The sequence below is a fragment of the Pinus tabuliformis genome, chromosome 1_1, assembly GCF_031772625.1.
Source record: "Pinus tabuliformis cultivar Carrire ecotype Pingquan chromosome 1_1, CPIR1, whole genome shotgun sequence".
Taxonomy (NCBI): Eukaryota; Viridiplantae; Streptophyta; class Pinopsida; order Pinales; family Pinaceae; genus Pinus; species Pinus tabuliformis.
Window position 1 is genome coordinate 23,139,759 of NC_142297.1, and position 25,469 is coordinate 23,165,227.

At 38.3% G+C, this 25,469-nt stretch overlaps 1 pseudogene; it reads left to right on the plus strand.

Moving 5' to 3' along the window:
- The first annotated feature begins 17,996 nt into the window (after positions 1–17,996).
- On the plus strand, positions 17,997–21,036 carry LOC149211422 (pentatricopeptide repeat-containing protein At3g12770 pseudogene; annotated as a pseudogene).
- The last annotated feature ends 4,433 nt before the right edge of the window (positions 21,037–25,469 follow it).

The window sequence follows — 25,469 nt, forward strand, 5'->3', positions numbered from 1 at the left end:
TCTTATTTTTCTAGAAATACCATACTTGAATTTTCTCTTAAAATAGGATTTAAATTAAAATATTCTGCAAACTACTATCCTCAGGGTAATGGTTTGGCTAAAAATATTCTTAGGATTATTAAGAGAACTGTTGATGAAAATCAAAAGAATTGGTACAAGTCTTTGATATTTGCATTATGGGCAGACTATATAACACATAAGGCCTCAATTGTTACTTCTCCATTCAATTTAGTGTATGGGAAAGAAGTTGTAATACCAACAAACTTAGCACTCCCATCTCTAGCCCTAGTGCAATTTATTGAAGAAAATCTCTCATCTTCTATTCACTTAAGATATGATAAAATCCTTAAATTAGAAGAGGAAAGGGAAAAATCCAGAATTACACACACAAAACATCAACAAGTTATTAAATCTTCTTTTAATCCAAATTCTACTAGCCCAAAATTTTTACAAATTGGTGATCTTGTTTTGAAATGGGACAAAGCGCACGAGGACAAAGGCAAACATACTAAATTTCAAAAGATGTGGATTGGACCGTTTTAAATCATTGAGAAGATAGGCTCATCAACGTTCATATTGCAAGACCTATTAGGAAAGGGAGATTCTCTTCTTGTCAATGGGCTTATCTTGAAAAAATTCTTTACTCAAGGAGGTAACCCCTTCTTACTTGTAAATATTCATTATGTAGTTTTGTTTATTTTTAATTTTTATTTGTAGAAAATAAGGTTATAAATAGTCTTCCATTGAACTTTTACTATTGAAAAGTTATTTAAGGAAATATTGTAAATGCTTACTTTCGATAAATGGAAACCTTTAAGGAAAAGACTACAGTTTTAGAAGGTTAGGTCAAAATTAAACTCTAAGAACCTCTTTTAGATTTGTAAAATCTTCACAAGCCTTGAAAACGTTGTAAATCATTCCAAGTTTTAAAGAGCTAAGAGAGGTTATTTGTATAAAGCAAAGACTTTTCCAAATTTAGCATCTACAACTCTCAAATTGTCATCCATAGATTCTTAAGGAGAAATTCATTCTCCTCATCCATTAAGTTTGTGATTTTTCAGAGTGTAATTCTAAAATACATTTGATATAAAAGATAATAAGTCTCATCATGAGCCTGCTTACCATGATCACAGGGAACTAATTAAATTAACATTACCAATACTTCATATCAAAACATGGTGATGGCTTATAAACATAAGACAAGGGGTCTCATCACGAGCCAACTTGTTCAGTTCAATTGTAGAAATTTTGAATAATTTAACACATATTCAACAGAGATTATCCTGATCATGTACTATTGCGGAATACATACACAATACATAAGCTCCTCTATGTTGATCATCAATATAGCAGCATCAATAACAATAAAACATCAAGAGCATTCACATATTAACACAGTATGTAACCCGGGGAAAGCATCTCGCTAAAAACCCCACACTATCTATACATTAATGATTGAGAACATGTAACATTACAAAGTACAATGCTTATCACAAGCAATCCAGTACCAACTCCACCTGTTACACACAATACAGCTCAGATCTAATCTCCAAATCTATTCCACTGCTTGCCTGCCTCTCCAGCTCAATACCTGCTCAAGAACTGATGATAATGGTTTACCAAACTCGTATTTCACCTGCAAATAATCACTCACACTATGTTGGACGTGAGCACAAGCTACAATTATTGATATTGGCCAATTAATTGGCATACTCAATCCCTCTGATTGTGCAAATCATCACGCACAACTATAGTCACAACTTATAGCAATCTGATCCTCTAACACCTGTCCCTGCTGAACTGAACATGCACTGACATGCAACTGAGTTAACTGATGTATTCTATAGTTTCATTATGAGTTAATAACTTGTGAAATAATTAATAACTAATTCACCCAACTTATCTCTAGTCTATTTATCAGTTAGACTAAATACAACCAGTTTAACAAAGCTAAACTGAACACAACTCCATCAACTGCACCTCCAATCCACTAAACTCAACTCACTTGAGTTCTAACTGAAGTCCTGCATGCAAATATTAGTCATCCCATAGGTAACCACGTATTTCCCTCTGGGATCTGCATGTACCACATTCGTAGCTCATCCTGAAGTGCTCCAAGAGAATAAGATCAAGTTTATAGTCCAAATATTATTATGAGACAATAATATTTGACTTTTCTATTTTTGACAGCCAGTCTAAAAATAGACTTTGATCACTCACGCTGTGATCACTCACACTGTGGTCACCCACACTGTGATCACTCATACTGTGGTCACCCACACTGTGATCATCCCTGTTGGGATCAAAAATAGAACTTGCGCCATAATTTTCCTGCGGGCTCACTTAGTGAAGGCGACTCTTTTCACTAAGCTGCATCATCTTGTTGCAATCTCAACATCAATTACAACCAGTGAATGGCATTGTCAATAGTTGGCCACCAAACCGAGACAATGGATTTTTATCTTTTAAATAAATTAAAAGAATAGAAAACATAGAAAGAAAAATATGTGTAAACATATCTTTTTGAATTTCTCTTTCAAAAGTTATACTCTTAGATGGATGGAACAATGAATGACTAAATGGTTAAAAGGTAACCATGTCGAAACTATAAACGTCTACTGGCAGCAAAGGCACTACCTGTTACAATAGAGTAAACTTAAAAGCTAAGTTGGAGAAACCCCTTGCTTTATATATACCAACCAATCAAAGCTTGAATAAGCCCATAATGTTTTTATTTTTGAGATTGGAAAATGAATTACAATTTTTCTTTTATTATATTCAGAGTTAATTTTTTATTTAACTATTCTTAGATTGTTTTCTTTATCCTCAATGGTTTCCAAATTAAGAAAGTTATAGATATTGCATTACTTTCTCAGACATAACTATTTCTCCCACTGAATCACCAACTGTTGTGCTATACAACAACCCTCCCCATTTCAAATTTTTTATCCAAAACTTTAACAAGAAAAAGGTCCCCTTTTGAGGACTCAGATAAAATCAATAATTCAACAACAATCACAACCTTTAATTTATCCACATAACACATGAAAGTATTTCTAAAAAGGTCTGATCCGATATAAATATCAAACAAGACCTTTTCATAAAACAAATATAAAATAATATGTCGCACCCTTTATTTAAAGGATATACTTAAAGGCTTCCATTGGCAATCACCGATGTGATAATGCTATTGGAAAGTGAAAATCACAAGTTACCAAAGAAACATTCCAATAAGTCCACTCAAATCTCCCGATGCGATAATCTTATCGCAATCGGCCATCGCTGAAAGCATGAGACAAATAACCATCTATTGGCAATTGCCGATGCAATTTCATTAAAAGTGTGTTTTTTGATAAAAGGTTGTTAAATGAATGTTTGTGGGTTTAAACCTTAAAGCAATTTTAAATGAAAAAGCAAACGATTTATTGATTATCCCGCCTCCACATGATAACTCAATTTTATCGCAATCAGAGTTATGTACGGAAATAGCTTAAGCTTAACGTTTGTGCCTCCCGCTATGCGATACGTGATTTTCGCTAATCGCTGATTGGGAAAGCCATGAAATTCACTTTAAAGGGCTATTACTAATATGTCTGATGCGACATATCATTATGACATTTAAGTATCATGATTTGCGGTTGCGGAAGTCATTAATAGAGTAGTTAAGGTTGAATCCTTAGAGGATTTCATCTGTGGTAATATTTGAGTTCGTATTGCTTATCACGCTTAAAATACCATTAATCTTTTATATTCTGCGTTGGCTTTAAATGGGTTTTTTCTCTGTTATGTTATTTTGTTTCTTTTGTAGAGCAAGTATGAGTTGATGAATCCAGTAAAAATGACAAAGAAATCAAAGAAACCAAAGGCCCTCGTCATAGCCAAAGAAGAACCAGTTAAAAAGGTCTTGATAGCTGATACTACCTACCTCGGTCTAGGAAAGGATTCATGGGAAAGTATTTACAATTTACTGGAAGCCGAGGATCCAGAAGAGGTTTAAGAAGAAGTGGAAACAACAAATTCCACGGACAAGTCAGAGAATACTCTTAAGGATTTGGTCAGCTCTTATCTTCACATAATAGCAGCCCGCGCCAAAGTATTACTCTACAATGAATTGGTCATATGGGTTATTGAAAGTATCAACATTACAGACAGAACTTTCTTTACGACTGATGGAAGAATGTTCGGGTCATTCAGAGCAGAAGATATCAAAATAATGTATCATTTTCCTGAACCACAGAAGCGATATAACAAAGCATTTTTGGAAGCTTTCACCAAAGAAAATTCCATCAAATCGGACCCTATCAGACAGTGGAGTCATTTTCAGACCAAAAAAAAGCATGAATCATCAGGTATGTACTCCGTAGACTCATTAGCATATCTTTACTATTATGCTGGTGCTATGATATGCAGACTCTTTGGAGTCCACAATTCTGCCAAATTTTCTATAGATATGGTACCTTTAATGGAGGCTGCAGTTAATTCTTATATCATGGATTGGGTGACCATTTTGTCTGATAAAATGACCAACCAAATAGTTGATTATAGAAAAAACAGGTTCGTGACTACCCGTGTAATACCCCTGTTTTATATGAGTGCCTATATTTTGGACACTATCTGTTTCAATTATGAATACCCCATTTTAGGTTGGAAATGGACTCCACAAGACTCGAACCCCATTCATATCTATCATAAGGAATTGTGGAAAGCCCATTACAAAAATCATCTTTATAGAATCTGTCATGGTTTCATCCTCCCTGTGTATTATGCCATATTCAATAAACTCGCTCCTAGGTTGTCCAAGGAAGCCTATGTCGACCTAACTTCAATTGGTAGTTGGTTTGGTGAAGAAAATTTCACCTACATCAGACTTTTTGGCAACACAACTGACCCACATGTCCTTCCCTTATACATCCCTCATAAGTTACTTGCTAGAGAAATAGCATATCAGATAACAGTAGAAGGGATGTCAAGGAACCTAAAGGAGTCTAAAAAGCAGATGTGGCCTTCATTCCACCTCTAATGTGGTGCTTTTACCCTGCATGACTTCAAACATGCAGAAAAGGAAACTGAGAAAATTAAAATGTTAAAGTTAGCAGTCATCCCAAAGAGGCAGTATGATCCTAAATCTGTTGCCTACAATGTCACTTCTCATGCCAAAATTGCTAAGTTTGAACATGAGAAGGATAATTATGATGATTTGTTTTCTTCAGCCGAGTTATTTTCTCAAGTGAAAAAACTAGAAAAAATCAAATTGGGAGTAGAGGGACTAGAGGAATTTTACGAGTTCAAGACACAGAGATTGCAAACATTACATCTTGACTTGTTAAATACTACCTCTATGATGCATCCAGAAGGCCATTGTGAAGAGAAAATTATTGAAAAGACTCCTCAAAAGGAAAAGACCCCAGAAAGGGAGCAGACACAGGAAGGAACTAGTGAGCCCCTTGATACGAATATCAATATTGATCCTACTTTACTCAAGGAATATGAGCAGTTCGACCTAATCATCAATAACCCGAATAGATCACAAGAGCTCACTACACCAAAATTGCCAACAGTACAAAAGCCAGAAGTTATTAGTGTTCTGATTGAAGGGACAAGCAGCCTACCCAGAATTCAGCAGGACATAGAGATCATTCCCGAGAATCCTACAGAGGAGATTGTACTAAGAACTGAAGAAATACCACCTCTTGATGTCTTCTACAGTCCAAAGCATAGGGTTGTAGTTAAAAGACAGAGGAAGAAGAGGAAAATTGATCAAAGTCCTCTTTTAACTCCTCAGGCAGAAATGATGAATGTGGTATGGAAAGTAGAAGTCAATCCCTCTGAGGATTTAACAAAGCTATCGTAGTATGCAGGAGCTTACACAACGGCGATAATGGACAAAGCCTCAGAGGTCAGCCATCTGATGAGGGAAAAGGATCAGAGGATTACTCAACTTGAGATGCAATCGGTAGAAAAACAACAAAAGATTAGTCAGCTTGAGCAACAATTAACAGAGCAGAGGCAACAAAATGAGCGATTAATAGAGCAGTTGAAACTAGAAAAACAGAGGATTGATGAGCAGACTCTCCATAAACAATAGGAGTTGTCTCAGGAATTAAGTAGGCTTCAGATGATAAGCGAGTAAGAGAAGAAGGAAAAGGAAGATCAAATTGCACAAATGCAAGAACAGATAGAAGCATACAAGGGTTATCCACAGGTAAGTGAATTCATAACAGAAGCCTTGGAAATAACCAAAGCCTTGTCCCAATAGTTGAATATTCTTTGCCACAACATATCATTGGCCAATCACTTATGCGATATACTGCATCATTGATTAAGAAGGCAGTGGACGCCATACTTGAATTGGAAAAGACAGATGAAAGGTTAACCAATTTTCTTTCTTGACAAGATTCCACAGAAGGAATGGTTTCCAATTTTCCGAGAATACAAGAATCGCATAAGGAAATCTTGTTTTCTGAATGGGAGTCCCAACTTATGAAAACTAAAAGAGTAACTTCTAGACGCAGAGCCACAACGAATGGTTTGATTGAATTAGTGAATAACAGTTTACATATGTCTAATTTGATCATCGATTGCTCTCTAGGTAAACTCCCAAAAGCAAAGACATTGGAACAACATTGGAAACAGGAGCTGGAAAATAGAGAAAAACAGATTGGAGAAATCCAAAGCTTGACATGGGAACATTCTAGTTTTTCCTAGTCAATCCACATAGCCAGTGGATAGCCATGAAATGTCTTTCGGATGCAATCAACTGCATGATCTCCGAACCCTTCGATGCCACCTATACAACCCAGCTACACTCCAGGATGAGTCAGCCTCTAGAAATCCAGCCAATTCTCACAATCTACCAGCTGCAATCACAGGAAAAGAAGACGATACAATGAATTTGTTCAACCGCTACTACACTGCTATTTTCATAATGAATCTCAGATTTTCATGTCTACAATTAGAACAACGCATAACGATTTTTACTGATAGTTAGTTATTATTTTTAGTATTTAAGACCCTTTCATGTATTTAGAAAGGGTCCTCAATTAGTATTAAAATTTGACTTGGGAGTTGCACTTCTGTACTTCTAATATTTTTTTATAAAAATCTGAACCAAAGTTGTGCATTTTTGTGAAAGAGGCTTTTATAAGACTTGCACTTTTGCATCTTTTGAAAGTGTTCTCAAATAGGAAAGCAGAATCTGAGTGTTGTTTACATCGGGAGAATCCAAATGCATACGGTACTATTATCATTGTTTTTTTCTTATTTCTCTATGTGAATTAGCATTTCTTAAAAATTGATATTATATATGTGTGTGTGTGTGTTTTTCAAGCAATTCTTTAGCTTATCATTTCTGAAGGTTTTAGAATTGTTATCATTTGGATATATATATGTCAGTAATATATATTGTGATGAATGCCATAATGTTCTTATAATTACTTTATTTAACTTCTTAAACAAAGTAATCATTATATGAATGCATCTTTTTTTTTACGAATAAGCCATCTTTATGATTATTTGTTTAATAGAAACAATAAAAAATCGTGTTTTTAACAAGATACCCAGGTTAGATTAGTTATATTTGTATATTTTTGAATTGTAGGATAAAACACTTATCACCTTCGTTACACATTACAATACAATCACCCATCAACTCATATATCACTGGGAAACTGGTCCCATTATATCCAGTCAGAGCCACCACACCAAACGGAAAAGGAGCTGCACTAATGATCCAGGTGGATATTGGTGGAAACCCGCTAATTCCACTTGGATCCCCTATAGTGCTTCTTACAGTTTTTTCAGTTTCCTTAATTATAGCACAATTTACTATTTTTAGCAGTTTTTCGGGTCCTAAACTTCCGGAGCCGTTTTGAGGCCCTAAACGATGTTTTTTGGGAAATCTACCGCCAACAATTTTTCTAATAAAAAACGTCTTTTTCGTCATATTTCTCGGAGAGATCTTTCCAACGGGCTATCATGCACGTCAAACGGAGATAGTACGACCAATTCGCGACCCCGGGAAGTTGATGGACCAACTTACCCAAACGGGGCCCACAATTTGGCGTTTCATCTTCTAGGGTTAGGTTTTGGAATGTGAAGGGTTTTCCATTGTTTCTCAACAATAAATAGGCCTTTGAGCCTCATTGTAAGACAGTTCAGAGGCATGTAGCCACCACATCTCTTCTCAGAGATAAGCTACCATCGCCCTAGCTGGTTTATTTCCATTTCTATTTGTATGCATATTTCAGTATTTTATAGTAATGAAATGAGGTATTATTTCCGTTGCATATCTGTCTTTATGGTTATCTCTGTATTTTATTGCGTTCCTGTTTAAATCCAGATCAGTGGTATCAGGGCGGTCTGCTTTTCTTCTCTGCTTTTCTTTGCATGTCCCCAACGAGGTCGGGATATAAGGAGTTAGGGCTTGAACTGGTCGAACCTTTGCAAGACCAGCCTCGCAAATCCCGACGGCCTCCTAGGGCGGATGAAAATAAAGACGAGGGTGCAGGAGATCCTATCAAAATCTTGCTCAAAGAAGCCCTCGAGCGACAAAGGAACGCGATGATGGACAACTTTGCCCAAATCCTTCAGCGGCTACCCAGGGGTGACGCATCGGCTTCCAACAACAACTCTGGAAACGCCACACCATTTAAGGTACAAGTTAATTTTGAAATCCCCATATTCGAGGGTTAGATAGACGCAGATGCCGTCGATAAATGGTTAAATGTGCTAGAGGGTTATTTTTCTGTTCATGATTTTTCCAGTCGGGAAAAGATTATTTTCGCTCTTCTCAAAGCAGCCCCCCACATCAAGGATTGGTGGGAAACCTACTGCGAGCAGAAGGATGAAAGTACAGGCTCACTATTTTCAGTCACATCGACTTGGGATTCATTCCGAGATGCCATCAAGGAGCAGTACTACCCTGTCGGAAGCTATGAGGATCAATACATAAAGTGGACCACGCTACGGCAGGGAAGGGACCAAGACGTACCAGAGTTTACCAATATTTTCCATACCCTTCGCACAAAGTTGGGTATCAAGGATACAGAGTAGCATTTGGTACTCAAATACCATGGTTGCTTGCACAAGTACATCCAAGAAGAAATAGAATTCCTGAACATCTCCTCGCTCAGCACGGCATACCGATATGTCGTCAAGGTCGAGCAAAAGTTTAAACAGAAGAAGCGAGACTTTGGGTCTGCGAATCTGAAACAAGGGAAAGGTGCCCCCAAATCGCAGAACAAAGGACAAAGCCAAGGCGGGACGGCCCAAGACAACCCACCAAAGCTGCCAGCAAAGAACAACGTCGCGAAGCCGAAAAAGGACACCGGAAAGTGGTGTGAGTTCCATAAGAGCTCCACTCACAACACAAGTGAGTGTCGGGCCAAGCAGTCACTAGTGGTCGAGCTAAAGGTTTCAGAATCAAATGCATGTTCTGACTCTAAGTCAGAACCTGATAAGGGGAATGACAAAGGGAAGCAGATTATCGATGCGGATCCCAACACCACCGTGGCCACCACAAAGATCCAGAAGGAGGAACTTGAAGATCCAGAGGAGGAGGAGCGTCTCTTCCACTCCCAGATGTGGGTAAAGGGCTCCTCGCTACAGTTCATTGTCGACAGCGGGAGCCAAAAGAACCTCATTTCGGCAGAGTTCGTGAAACGACTGGGCTTACCGACCACAGCACATCCACAACCATACACCATTGGGTGGCTTCACCAAGGACGGGATCTTCATGTGAGCCAACAGTGTCGCCTTCCATACAACATCAAGCCCTTCACAGATGAGGGATTGTGTGACATTGCTCCACTTGAAGTTTGCGATGTGTTATTAGGACAACCATACTTGTGGAAGCGACATGCTGTGTATGAGTCAAGGCCCCGTGCTGTTATTGTTACTTTGGGAAATAAGTTGTACAGGATACCAGAGGTAGCACCGCCTACTGCCATCTCTTTGATTACTGCAAAACAATGCAGTAAGCTCATTTCCAAAACCGGGAAGTTTGTTTTCCTGATGATACGCCCTCAAGAAAAGAAGAAGACGGTGGCCACGACCTCCAGACAAGGCCCCTCCGCACGAAAACTACAAATGGACAAGGTCGTGGAGGAGTATGAGGACATCTTCACCTCCCCTGCAGGGGTTCCTCTGCACTGTCAGGTCAAGCACTCCATTGATCTGACCCCAGGTTCACCGCTGCCCAATGGAAAAATCTATCGGTGCTCTGTTCTGGAGAACGATGAAATCAAGAGGCAGATTCAGGACCTGCTGCAAAAAGGTCACATCCATCCGAGTTCATTGCCCTGTGGGAGCCCGATCGTGCTGGTACAAAAGAAGGATGGGACTTGGAGACTCTGTATTGACTGTCGGGCGCTGAACAAGATCACTGTCCGTAATAGGTACCCAATCCCACGGATTGATGACCTCCTGGACCAACTAAAGGGGGCAAAATATTTCAGCAAGATCGATTTGAAGTCAGGATATCACCAGGTACCAATCGAACCCTCCGATGTGTGGAACACTGCCTTCAAAGCCAAGGAGGGCCTTTTCGAGTGGTTGGTTATGCATTTCGGATTGATGAATGCTCCTGCAACCTTCATGAGGCTAATGGACGACATCTTGCGGCCATTCACCAACTCATTTGTAGTGGTATACTTGGATGACATCTTGATCTTTAGCAAGAGTTGGGAAGAGCACCTCCACCACATCCGACAGGTTCTCCAAACACTGCGACAACACAAGTTATGCGCCAATTTGGAGAAATGAACTTTTGGCATGACCCAGGTTCAGTATCTGGGATACATTATTGATGAACGGGGGGTGCATGTGGATCCAACCAAGATCCAAGTCATTCGGGATTGGCCATCTCCAACCACCCTGACAGAGCTTTGCAGCTTTCTAGGCCTTGCCAACTTCTCCCGCAGGTTCGTGTTGGGATTTTCTCATATCACTTGGCGCTTGAGTCAGGTCACCAAGGGAGGAGCCAAAGCAAAAAAAAATTGGTCTGAATCTCAACGGAAGGCATTCACAGAGTTGAAAGATCGACTCTGCACAGCACCAGTTCTTGCATTACCAGACTTGCAACAACCATTTGAGGTCGAGACAGATGCCTCTGACTATGCAATTGGGGCAGTCCTTACTCAACACGGGCATCGAGTGGCATATCACAGTGAGACACTTTCAGACACAGTCCGGAAGTATCCCACTTATGACAAAGAGATGTATTCCATTGTGCAGGCCTGCCGATAATGGAAGCAATACATTTTGGGGAAGGAAACGGTCATCCACATAGACCACCGACCCCTGCAGTTCATACAGACCCAAGGGAAATTGCAGAATGATCACCATCAGAAGTGGTCCACATACCTGCAACAGTTCCATTTGAATATCAAGTATAAGAAGGGCAACACCAATAATGTTGCAGATTGCCTCAGTCGACCACGATCATGGCGTTAACCACCATGCTCAACTCTTATGGGCACGAGACTTATGATTGGCCACTGCTCTACAAAAGCAACTCGGAATTCGGCCACACATACCAGACACTCTTAGAGGGTTAGCATGTTCCAGATTTTCACCTCCAGGACGACCTGTTATGCCACCTGGGTCACCTTTGTGTTCCTTCAAGCGAGCGTGCCAAGATGATCTGGGAAGCACACTACAGTCGGGCCGTTGGGCATTTTGGGGTCGAAAAAACAGTGGCAGTACTGCAGAAATATTTCTATTGGCCGAATCTTCGACAGGATGTCTGGAAGTACATCAGATCATGCACTGCTTGCGCCATTGCCAAACCGACCATCAAGAAGCAAGGCCTCTATACCCCGCTGCCTACCCCTAGTCGACCTTGGGAATCCATCTCCATGGATTACATGTCAGGCCTCCCTTCCACTAGGCATGGAAATGATTGTGTTTTTGTGGTCGTCGACAGGTTCTCGAAGATGGCCATTATGGCGGCCTGCAAGAAGAATATCACAGCAGAAGTCACTGCTAAACTCTTCTTTGAATGAGTATGGGTACACTTTGGGATCCCACAGTCTATAATTTCAGATTGGGACAGCAGGTTCCTCAGTACATTTTGGTCTAGCCTCTGGTCGATGCTGGAAACCAAACTCACTAAGTCCACAACCTTCCATCCTCAAACTGATGGCCAGACTGAGGTCGTCAACAGGATGATCGTACACATTCTGCGCATGTACAACTCAAAGCATCCACGCACATGGGACGAGAGCCTCCCCTATGTTCAGCACAGCTACAACCGGGCTCTCCATAGCTCGACTGGCTACAACCCTTTTCAGGTGGGATTGGGATTCCAGCCACTATGTCCCATCGATGTGGCCATGCCATTTTCAGCTACTCACGTAGATTCTGCTCATGTCCAGTCCGAAACAGATAAGGCAAACAACTTTATTGAGCACATCCAACATATTTGCCAGCAGGTCCATGACATTTTGGAGAAATCAAATGCCAAGTACAAGCAGCGACATGATCAACATCGGGTGCCACACAAGTTTCAAGTGGGCGACAAAGTCTGGTTGCATTTGCAAAAGGAACGCCTTACTGGAGCCTATCGGAAACTCAGACCACTCCGATATGGCCCTTACACCATTACCAAGGTTGTGGGAGACAATGCATTTGAGCTCAGCATTCCCCCATTCCTTGACCTGCACCCGGTGTTCAATGTCGACCGCCTTCGGCCATACTTTCCATCATTACTAGACACGTCCGACATTGCAGAACAACTCACACCCACAGAGTTAAATCCAGCTTGCATGGAACAAGCTGCAACTGATCGGATCATGGACACATAGATCAAGCACACTCGCCAGCAGAATATCCAACTGTATCGAGTTGTCAAAGCAGGACAACTCCTTCACCAGGGCAAGTGGCTCACCAGGGACCAAGTGCAGCAGAAGTTCCCTCATCTCATGGAGGAACTCAACGAAATGGGGACCATTGCTTCCTAAGGGGGGAGGAATGATCCAGGTGGATATTGGTGGCCACCCACTAATTCCACTTAGATCCCCTGTAGTGCTTCTTATAGTTTTTTCAGTTTCCTTAATTATAGCACAATTTACTATTTTTAGCAGTTTTTCGGGTCCTAAACTTCCGGAGCCGTTTTGAGGCCCTAAACGATGTTTTTTGGGAAATCTACCGCCAACAATTTTTCTAATAAAAATCGTCTTTTTCGTCGTAGTCCTCGGAGAGATCTTTCCAACGGGCTATCATGCACGTCAAACGGAGATAGTACGACCAATTCGCGACCCCGGGAAGTTGATGGACCAACTTACCCAAAAATGGGGCCCACAATTTGGCGTTTCATCTGCTAGGGTTAGGTTTTGGAATGTGAAGGGTTTTCCATTGTTTCTCAACAATAAATAGGCCTTTGAGCCTCATTGTAAGACAGTTCAGAGGCATGTAGCCACCACATCTCTTCTCAGAGATAAGCTACCATCGCCCTAGCTGGTTTATTTCCATTTCTATTTGTATGCATATTTCAGTATTTTACAGTAATGAAATGAGGTATTATTTCCCCTGCATATCTGTCTTTATGTTTATCTCTGTATTTAATTGTGTTCCTGTTTAAATCCGGATCAACTAAAGTCTAAACGAGTGGTTTTCCCCGATGTTGATGCAACGATTTTAGAGGCATGAACAGGTTCCAAAAGTTTATATGTTTTAATATGATCAATTGCTAAGCACATTAAATGGTTGACAACCACTATGGGGACTTAAGAAAGAATTCTCAATGTTTTCAAGTATTTTGATGCAATAAAAATAAGAAAAGTATTGTTACACAAGAACCAATACTCATAAATTTTGGGATCACACAAGAACCAACCATAAAAGATATGTTGCAATCAAATATTTTTCAAAGTACACTTTGCAAAAAGAATAAAGTTATCAAATGATATAATTATGAAAAGTTAAAAGAGAATCAATACAAAACCAAAGCTCATATAAAAGCAAAACATTTCAAGAAGATCAACTTACGATTAAGGGAATCAATATAATAGGTACATGAGGACATGCAACATCTTCAGTTGGGGGGTATGTTGGGTCTCTAAAATGTCATCCACTTTTACCCACATTTCCATCATTTTAGGCTCATTCCGTAACTCTATAGCCCCATAACCCTACATTAAGTAAGCATTTTCATGATTATATGGGTTTATCATTATTATTTTCCAAGTAATTTATTTTAAGTATTTTAAGAGAAATATTTGTGTAACAAAGCTCTTTCTACAGGGCTATTTGAACTAGACTCCTATTTAGAGTTCCTACTTAAACCAAGGTGAAAAAGCACTCCTCTCCCGGTGGTCGAGTGGGTGATTAAATATTAGGAAATTAATATGTTTTCGTATATATCTAAAAGTGTTATGAGTTTTGTGATATTGTAGGCCTACTTGGAGATTCTAGAAGGGTTCTATTTGGCCACCCAACCACAAATTCGAATTTCAAATTCCAACTCATAGAGATTTGTGAAATAATTGTAGGAGATGTGGATCATTAACTAAGTACATTCAAAAGAGAAGAATCATGGATGTTTTGATATGGGAGGATTCATATCTTATATTTTTAGGTGATTGGTTGTAACCAAAAGAGATAAATGTGGATTTAGGAGAGATTTGAGGATCTATATTTATTGAATAGTTATCCTCAATTTCTGTATAAATAGGAGTGCACCCTTCATACAAAGGGTTGCTAGGGTTGCCACATTAGTTAGTAGCTAGTCGCTAATTGATAGTTGGAGGTTCCAAGTTCTAGATTTCAAATTTTCATCCAAGATGTAATTTGTAAAGTGAGGATAGAAAATTTTTATGATATCTTGTAACTTGAGTTTATGAAATACATACAACCACTTTGATCTCCAAGATGTGATAGTTGTTCAATGTGCTTGAATGGAGGGCCCCCCATCAACTATAGTTTTCGTACCTTTGTACATATTGGTAACATAATATAGTTATGTTATTTCATTTCTTTTTAGCACGTGTTTCATTTTATGCAAGTGTGTTTTTCCTTTCAACAAGTGTGATTTCAATTTCAAACAAGTGTGATTTCCTTTATGCAAGTGTGATTTCAATTTCTTTATGTTTGGTTTGGTTTGAATTAGATTGATTTAATTTGCTTTGTAATTAGTTTTAATTGCATTAGATTAATATATTATGATAAATAATCACATAGTACATACAGTACATGTATACCTTGTCAGTTCACGAACCTCGGGTTGACAATTAATGGCAGGGATTTAACTCACAATTAAATCACCTAACACCAATGTCTTCAAAACATATTCAATCCCTCCAAGCTACTTGTTGATGGCCCTCAGTTGACCCAAGGTATCATCTTAGCCTTTGGCCCTTCCTTTAGAGCCTTCCACCTATAGCTTTCATATCAAAGTCTTCACATGCCAAGCAGTTTCTAAGGTTTTATGCTAGAGGGTTGCACAAGTCCTAGTTTCACTAGTATCAATGTTCCAATTGACCTCCTCCTCAACTTGGCTGTCAGGAATATCCCACCTTTGCTAGAAAACTTCATTTTCCCAAATCTCCACCACTTCTTTTCCTTTTGGCAGGACAATACAATGAAAAGCCTTCGCTACCATCCTTGCGGTCATTTCCATGTGGGTATGTTTACTCCAATCCTCACCCAGAGCCTCTGTTATAGGCCTCCCCCTTGGCCTACCCACCGAATATCTAACTCTTCCCATCCTCAACTCAACTGCCCTTTCCAACTCATAATTGGTTCTTATTAGTTCCCTACTATTCCAACAATGCTCAATTACCAAGCACAAGTCAAAAGAGAGGGAAGCCAACCAAGAATTTAAAGCCTTAACAACTAGACTGCCCTAGACAACATGATTTTTAGTACTTACCATCACAATCTTCTCAACCTTTGATCTGCCTGCAATAGGATTTTCCTCCTATGTGAGCCTTCTCCATACATCCCTTTCATTCTATAGTCTCAGCAAATTTGAGAGGCTCATCATAACCATTTTACGCCTTTCGTATGTATTCTCTACATTTGTCATACTTGTCAACTTCTCATTCTCCTCCTTATCATTTATGAACCACCATGCATGACACACCTTGATTAAGGTTCTCGTAACTTCAGCCGCTACCTTGTTCATGTAATTCTCCCGCATGTCCCCTCTCTTGCCTTGGTTAAGTATTACTCTCTCTTCCATAATACAAGATTTAATCAATCATGTGAGCAGGTGGAGCTCTGTCTGATCCTTGGCTCGCCATTGTGTTAATCTCAATGCCACCCATCATGGAGTTGTCCTATTCCAATAGTTTCCGACAATCCTCCCTTAGCCGTCTCTCCTCGAGTTCTAGCTATGCCTTGTCCGTAAACATTTGTGAGCTGGCAACCCCTTCATTGGATGGCTTATGCGCCACCACATTCGTTTTCTGCCAGACAAAGATGAATTCCATTGTTATCAGGGTGGCTAAGTGTTGTTGAATGTGTTGGGTTAATTTTGCCAGATGACAGTGTCTCGTTACCTTACTTAACTTCGAGCCACATTTCAACCTCCTTGTCTCTTGAATGGAAATCGTTGAGTTTCCCTCCAGGCCACGGAATTCGGCTGTGTTACTAGTAGCATGACCCAAGTTGATGAAGTATACCTTGCAAATTTTCCATGTCCAGTCTCGTATAACTCCTCCAACACCTGCTTTCCTGGTGTTACCTTTTGAAGCCCCATCAAAATTCAACTTGAAGAAGCCCTGGGGGAAGGAATCCAGATTACTGAACCCAAATGTATTTGAGGTTCCTTGGTTCGGATTACCTATGAACGATGGTTGTCCAATTCAAGTACTTTTAGGATTCTCACCTCCTGAAGTGATGACTGCTCATCAGAAACCTTGACACTTCTACTAATGACCATTTCCTTCAGTTGACGCTTAATTAATTCAACCAGACATTCTGTTGGGAGCCTTTTATTATGGAAAATTCACTAGTTCCATTCCTTCCATACAACCTAGATGATAAAAGTTGGGACCAAGCACTAAGCGAGATTTACCACTTCATTCTTAGTGTAGTTCTCTCTCCATTTCTTAATAGTATCATGTATATTATCCCTGATTCTATCAGTTTGCCTGAAAATATAAGCCATCTAGTCCCATATAATAGAAGTATAACTGCAGGTATTTAATAAGTGATTGATATTTTCCTCCTCGTTTTCATAGAGACAACACCATGAGGCCCCAATAAAACCTCTCTTCACCATATTTTCCCAAGTCAACACTTTCCTCTATAAAACCAACCACAAGAAAGTGTTAATTTTGGTCCATTGAGGTGATGACCACAATCTTGTTTATACTGAATCAAATGCCTCACTTTGGTGACGTTCATTATAAGTTCTAGCTTCTTTGAGATTAAATTGACCGCCTTCTTTTTTCCCATCTCAGTTGATTATGGCCATCATACAGAGGATTCTTCTCTTACTTAATTCCTCTACTATTCTTTGGATCACCTCTTCATTCGATTAAGCTCTCGAAAAATACTAAGGTTCCATTTTCTCCATTTATTGTCATCAATCCTCTCTTCTCATAACTAATATGAATATTATTGCCATCAATCCTCTCTTCTCATAACTAATATGCTTTAAATTCTTCACATCATAAGTAAAACCAAAATATAATTTACCTCTTCCAATTATATATAATTATATAATAATAAACTAATTCTAATTCATATTAAAGTTAAAAAAATAAAATTGCTTAAGTAATGTGGGTCATAGATGATTACGTACTTAAACCACACCAACCCTAACATAAGTAGATTTTTTCTATAAAATTTCCAACTTATTTCCTTTATATCATACATCATAGAATACCTTTAAAAACCCCCTACCCCATATATATACATCGTAGAGTACCTTAAGAGAAGGCCCTACCCCATGTTAATTGTTTTTAAATACAAAATACAAGTGCACAGTTTTCACTAAAATTAGTTAATCCAATCCACTCCGCTAAGGCATCCTTATTTGAAAACTCCGATAGTGTTGCTATAAAAATGTATAAAAGCCAAAACCTTAGCGCAAGTTTTGCGATTGTTTCCCACAGCGGCTGTAAATTGCTGCAACAATCGTTACGATTCGATCACTGATTTCGGGCCACTCATAGTATTCTCATGGTGTTTCAAACTGTTCAATCAAACCTCTGGCGATTCGTTACCGGCCATTTTCAGAGTCGTCTGAAGTGTTTAAAAGTTATAAACTAAGAGAAACCTCTGATTGTGTGAGTTCCGTGGCTCCGGCAGAGAAGAAATGAAGGCGGCCATTTTCAGAGTCGTCGGAAGTGCTTAAAAATGATAAACTAAGAGAAACCTCTGATTGTGTGAGTTCCGTGGCTCCGACAGAGAAGAGATGAAGGTGTTCTAGGGAAATTAGTGGGAACAATGGCGGCATTAGGGTAACCCTTGTCTTCCCCTCTGCACATTTTGTAAGATGAATTTGCCACAATTTTTCCTACCATCTGCTCCATCTCCCTGTCAAACTTCTGTCCATCACACGCATGCTTTATATCTTTATTTTTATAGCTCTCGTCCTTTTCCCAAGTCCATTGTTGCTGACGCAGCAGTTAAACAACAGCGTAGGAATGAAGTGAAGAAAACCAGACAAGTTTCGGCATGTGCCAACTTACATGGCAACCAAAACCAATTCACACAAACGGGTAGAGACAAACACAAACAGAAAAATGCTTTCAAATGGAATGAGACAATTCGGGGGTTTGTAACAAAAGGCTTCTGGGACAAAGCCCTGAAGATGTATTTTCAAATGCAACATGAAGGTATAAACCCCGACAAGTTAGTGTTTCCTTCTGTAATCAAAGCATGCGGCAACCTGTCAGATCTCCAAGCAGGCAGGAAGATTCACGAAGATATCCTCACAAGGGGATTAGAGTCGGATGTATTTGTGGGCACTGCGCTCACAGCAATGTATACCAAGTGTGGGAGTTTAGAGGATGCGCACCAAGTGTTTGAAAGAATGCCTGAAAAAAGTGTTGTGTCATGGACTGCAATTATTGCAGGTTATTCCCAGAATGGTTATCCCCATGAAGCCTTGGCATTCTTCAACGAAATGCAAGTCCAGGGTATAAAACCCAATTCAATCACGATAGTTAATGTCCTACCAGTATGTGCTGATTTATTAGCTCTGGAACTAGGTAAGCAGATCCATGGTTATGCAATACGAAGTGGATTTGAATCTGATATCGGTGTAGTCAATGGGTTTGTAAACCTGTATGCCAAATGTGGGAGTGTTAACATTTCCCACAAGTTGTTTGAAAGAATGCACGAAAAAGATCTTGTGTCATGGACATCAGTAATTGCAGCTTGTTCCCATAATGGCCGTCCCCACAAAGCCTTGGCATTCTTCAAAGACATACAAGTCCAGGGATTAAAACCAGACTTAATTGCCATAGTTAGTGTTTTACCTGCATGTACCCATTTATTGGCTATGGAACAAGGTAAGCAAATTCACGGTTATGTGATAAGAAATGGATTTGAAGGTGACGTTATTGTGGGCACCGAGCTGGTGAATATGTATGCCAAATGTGGGGATATTAACATTGCCCACAAGTTGTTTGAAAGAATGCCTAAACAAAATGTTGTGTCTTGGACTGCAATAATAGCCGGTTATTCCCAGAATGGCCACCCTCATAAAGCCTTGGCTTTTTTCAATAAAATGCATGTCCAGGGTATAAAACCTAACTCAGTCACCATGGTTAGTGTTCTTCCTGCATGCGCCGATTTATTGCTTCTGGAACAAGGTAAGCAGATCCACGGTTATGCAATAAGAAGTGAATTTGAATTTGATGTTGCAGTGGGTACTGGGCTTATGGATATGTATGCCAAATGTGGGAATGTAAACATTGCCTCAAAACTGTTTGAAAGAATGCCTGAACGAGATGCTGCATCATGGAATGCAATGATTCTGGCATATGGAATTCATGGCCATGGTGAGGATGCTTTAGTTCTTTTTTCCCAAATGCAACAGACAGGCACAAAGCCAGATCATATTACCTTCACTGCTATTTTGACTGCCTGCTCTCATTCAGGTTTAGTCGACCAGGGCTGGAAATATTTTGAGTGCATGAAGTCAGATTATGGCCTTGCACCTGAGCTGGAGCATTATGCATGCTTTGTTGACCTTCTTGGGCGTGCAGGGCGTCTAGATGAAGCGCATGAAGTTATCAAAAAGATGCCATTAGAGCCCAGTGCAGATTTGTGGGGTACCTTGCTTGGGGCCTGCAGAATTCATCGTAATGTAGAGCTTGGAGAACAAGCAGCAAAACACGTTTTTGAATTAGAACCAAATAACGCTGGATATTATGTACTGTTGTCAAACATCTATGCTGAGGCACACAGATGGGAGGATGTAGGAAAGTTGAGGACAATGATGAAAGAGAGGGGAGTGACGAAGCAACCAGGGTGTAGTGTTGTTGCAGTAGATAAAGAAGTTCACACATTCCTTGTAGGAGACAAAACCCATCCTCAATCTGAAAAAATTTATGCAATGTTGGAAACCTTGTATAGACAAATAAAGAAGGCAGGTTATGTGCCTAATACAAATACTGTGTTACAGGATGTGGATGAGGAGGCTAAGGAAAACATTCTTTGCAGTCATAGTGAAAAGCTAGCCATTAGTTTTGGAGTCATCAATACTAGTCCAGGCATCCCCATCCATATCATGAAGAACCTTCGTGTCTGTAGCGACTGCCACAATGCAACTAAGTTCATCTCGAAGTTTGTTAGGCGAGAAATTATTATCAGAGATACAAATCGATTCCACCATTTTAAAGATGGATTGTGCTCTTGTGGAGATTACTGGTGATGCTACTTGAATGAAGTCATGATTATGGTTATGTTTTCAAACTAGATACCATTCTTTTGTTGGACAAAGTATAATATATACACAAAGACAGGCATGTATTGATTTTGGCCCAGCCTTTTGTTATGAAGCTAAAGCTCATGCCATAAGGAGTGTCTATAAACAAACACGCTAATAGGGAATTGTCTCAGGTACTTCGCATAATATAGTACATCGTTTATATTTCAGTTAACATATGTAGCCTGGTTCGATTCTTGTGTTGGGCGTTCATATGAGTATGTGAGATCTGCATAATAAAGGTAATTAGATCTTGGTATTACAAGTATAATAGGATTGTTTTGAAATATAGCTATTGTTAAAAAAAAGTAGATCCCTCTTAATATCAATAACATCAAATGCAACTAAATTAACAAGTCCATCATCATTAGAATTAGAAATAGAGAAATGAACATGAAAAGATAAAAAAGACACGAAAATTTCAAGCATATCATATGGTATTTATGCGTATAATATTATATTTATATGATATCTAAATGGCAGCTTGTTTTTAGTATTTAAAATGCAACATACTCTGCACTTTCTCTCCATTATCGAGAGCAAGAGTGTTTTGGAAAACACATTTTTTACTTCTTTGTAATTGGTCCTTGGAGTTGACTTAGCTCCTTGGTTGATGATTATCATGTCTAAGTAAAAAAGAGGGTTATTTGGTTTTCAAGTTTTCGGAAAGAAAATTCATAACGAGCAATATCTACATGTAATTTCTCATCACCATTCTAAACAAAAAATTGACATCATAAAGACCTTAACCACTAGGGCCACTAGAATATCTGATTCTAACCATCCAAAATATGAACTTAACCAGCTTCACAAAGTATTTGAATTAAATGGTTATAATAGGAATACCATTAAGAATGCCATGTACCAATCAGTAAGCAAGAATAGCAATCATAACAAGAACCAAAATTTGTCAATCACTCTTACGATTTCCCTTCCATACATAAAAGGCACCACCGACAAAATCACGAAATTCCTTAATAAACTCAACATTAATGTAGCCTTCTCCCCTCCTAACACCATCAGACAACTATTCAACTCGGTTAAAGATCCCATAAACCCTAACCTTCGAAAAGGCGTTTATGTTATTCCTTGTTCATGTGGTAAGGAATATATAGGCGAAACAGGAAGGTCTTTCAATATTAGAATCAAAGAGTACACAATAGACTTAAGAAGAGAAAGGACGTCAAAATCAACCTTAGTGGAACATGATCACTCTTCCTCACATTATATCTTCATGGAAGAAGCCAAACTAATTAAAAAAGAGGACCACTATCTAAAAAGAAAAATAAAAAAAGTCATCAAAATAGAAAAAGAAAGAATAACGATGTATTAAGACTAAGTAACACCTGTAAACCTTTATTTGAAATCCTAAAAACCCCATAATTAACTCATATTCCTTATAATGATTTAATCCCTTTTCCATGAATTAATCTATCAAGAACACTTTGTATGGAAAATTTTACATTCTAATCATAATTTATTAATTTACAATCTTATAAATATTATATCAATTTAAACCAAATAAGATATTAAAGCTTTCATATTTCATAAAAACTAATTAACACTAGAATTTACATATTAGATTATAGCAAATTAACTAATCAAACTCCTAATGTTGCAAATTCAATATAAGGCATCAATATTAATATTTTATTAATAATAGTTTTATTAGTTTATATATATATAACACCAGACTTTACATTTATATTGAATTAACTAATTAAATTCCTAATGTTTCAAATTCAATACATAACATTAATATTAATTCACTATTTTTAGGAGAAATTCTTCGGCATAAATCACAAGATAAATCATTTGTCGACGCGTTTCGAACCAACTAGTGTGGTTCATCGTCAGGACAAGTTGAAGAGACAGATCCAGCTTAGCATGTTAAATAGTTTGAGCAGAGCCTCCAATGGCTATCTCGACTAACTAACAGCTACTAAATAAATAAATGAATGAATAAATAAAAATTAAATAAAATTAAAATTAAAAATAAAAAATAAAAATAACAATAAAATTAAATAAATAAATAATAATAATAATAATAAATATAGTTTAATTAAGAAAGTTCTAAAAGGTATTAATATTTAAAAAAATAAAAAAATAAATAATAATAATAATAATAATAGAATAGAATAAATAATAAGGAAATACTATCACGTTACTTTAAAATAAATAAATAAATAAATAAATTTTACCGAGTCAAAAGGAGAAACCTTAGGATGAAGGAAAAGACAAGGCTCCAAGGAAAAAGATCCGTGAAATAAAGGGAAACATCGAAAGCTAGAAAAAGCAAGACTAGGAAGAAAGGTCAGGGATCCAGCAGCTACTGATCTTCTAGCCGTCAACTCTATTGAGATTGCTGGAACTGCGCAACCTTGGCAATAACTTTGGCCTCCTCAATACACACCCGATGCTTGGTCTTTTCCGCATGCTCTGCTAACGCTGAAGACTTGGTTCTCCCATGTCTTAGGTTAGCTGCATGTTCACTGATCCTTTGCTGGATGGAGCGCCCTGTTTCCCCGATATAAGGGGTCCCACAAGAACAAGGGATCAAGTAGACACCCTTCATATATTTAGGATCAATGGGATCTTTCACCGATCAGAGGGATTTGCGAATAGTGTTGAGGGGCCTGAAGGTTGAGGGAATATCATACTTCTTAAGGATTCGAGCAATCTTGTCCATGGTTCCCTGGACATAGGGAAGATGGACACCTAGTCGGCGCTCTTTAGGTTCTTTATTGATTAACGAGTTTTTAGAGGCTTTAAGGAAAGCCTTCTGACCTAGGCGCCTACTATAGCCATTCTCCACAAAGACATTAAGGAGATGGGATTTCTCCTTATCGAAGCTCTCCCTATCAGAAATCCTAAGGGCACAAGTGGCGAGGGTGTTAAGAACACCCAACTTTTGAGCAGGGAAATGATGGGAATCGGCATGAAGATACCACACTAATTGGTTCGAAACGCGTCGACAAATGATTTATCTTGTGATTTACGCCGAAGAATTTCTCTTAACTTGATATGGATCACAGAAGCCTCAATTCAACAATTAATTCACTATATTAACTAAATTTCATAACTAGTTATTTATTAATCTAAGATCTAGAATACTTGGGAAAATTTTACATTCTAATCACATTTTATTAATAATAATCTTACAAGTAATTCAAAAGTTGATTTAAGCTTTCTGAATTAAAAATTAAAGCATTACTAATTAACAAGAAAATTCGCAAATAGATTATAATGAATGAATTAATTAAACCCTAATGTTTAAATTTCTAATTTGTCAACATACTACCAAATTATTTAGATTTTGGCAAACTAAATCTCTGACTTTATTCCTTTTTATAATCCTTATGTATACTCTCATGATTAGCTCCTGGATACCTCATTAATATCTTCTTAAATCTATTGACACATCCCTGATGATGGATGGACTTGGTAGTCCGAAACGTTGGATTTAAAAAACTATATAACAAGTCATTCCTCCACTACTAAAAATTCTCCTCACCTGTATGAATTCATTATCTGAGATTATCATGTCCCTGCCAACTTTGTCGACCATTTGCATGGACCTATTATATGTCAACTTTGTTTTCTATCCATCAATCAACTACACAAGTCTATTGTATGTCAACTTTGTTGTCTATCTATCAATTGTCTACACAAGTCTAATATCCATCCATTCTTAGTTGTTCGTATCCACAAATCTACTACTCTTTGACTTCCCATTGACCATACCATTATGTATATTGTCCATTTTCTATATAAATGGTCAACTTCACCCTTGAGTCGACAAATTAGACCTACAATCAATTATCCGTCGACTATAGCCACAGATCCATAGTTCGTTGGCTTCCTATTGTCTCTAAAAATGCTCAAGAGGCGAGGAGTTGTTGCTCCACAAATCTAGCCCTTTGATTTGTCAGACTATGGGTGAAAAGTGTGTGAAATTTCTAGGATTTAAAACAAATACATGCAATATATCTATCTAATCATATAAAGAATGTGCACTTGATCCCTCACAGGGTGTTGAAGACAAAATATCCTGAACACAACTCTGGAGATCCTACTTCCACTCAGATTTTGCTCGTCCCTCCTATATCTAATCCCCTGCACACATTCACAACCAAACAAAGTGATTATTTCTCCTCTACAAAGGATAGGTGAACATATACAAGAATATATCCAAACCATACACATAATAAAAAAAATCATATATGGGAAAGAAATCATGCATACTTTTATTAATTCAAAAAAGAGGGTGCAATTTTCCTTGGGATATTGATGATCCCTCAATCCTTAGTAAGAAACCTTCTTTTACTCACAACAAGCAATGGAAGTTTGGTATAAATCCACTAGCATGATTGAGCTATATTTTCTCTATCCATTCCCTTTCCTCTTAATATGGTTAGTTTATATAAGTTTTCCCCATCCTTTGAGATAAAGTATCTGGACACCTAGGGGCTCAAGAAGTTAAGAAACTTTTATAATAATGGACCCTTAGCAAATTCATAGACAAGTAGGTCGAGTTGATCTCCTTGGGAATAAAAAACTTTAGAAACTTTGACCAAAGTTG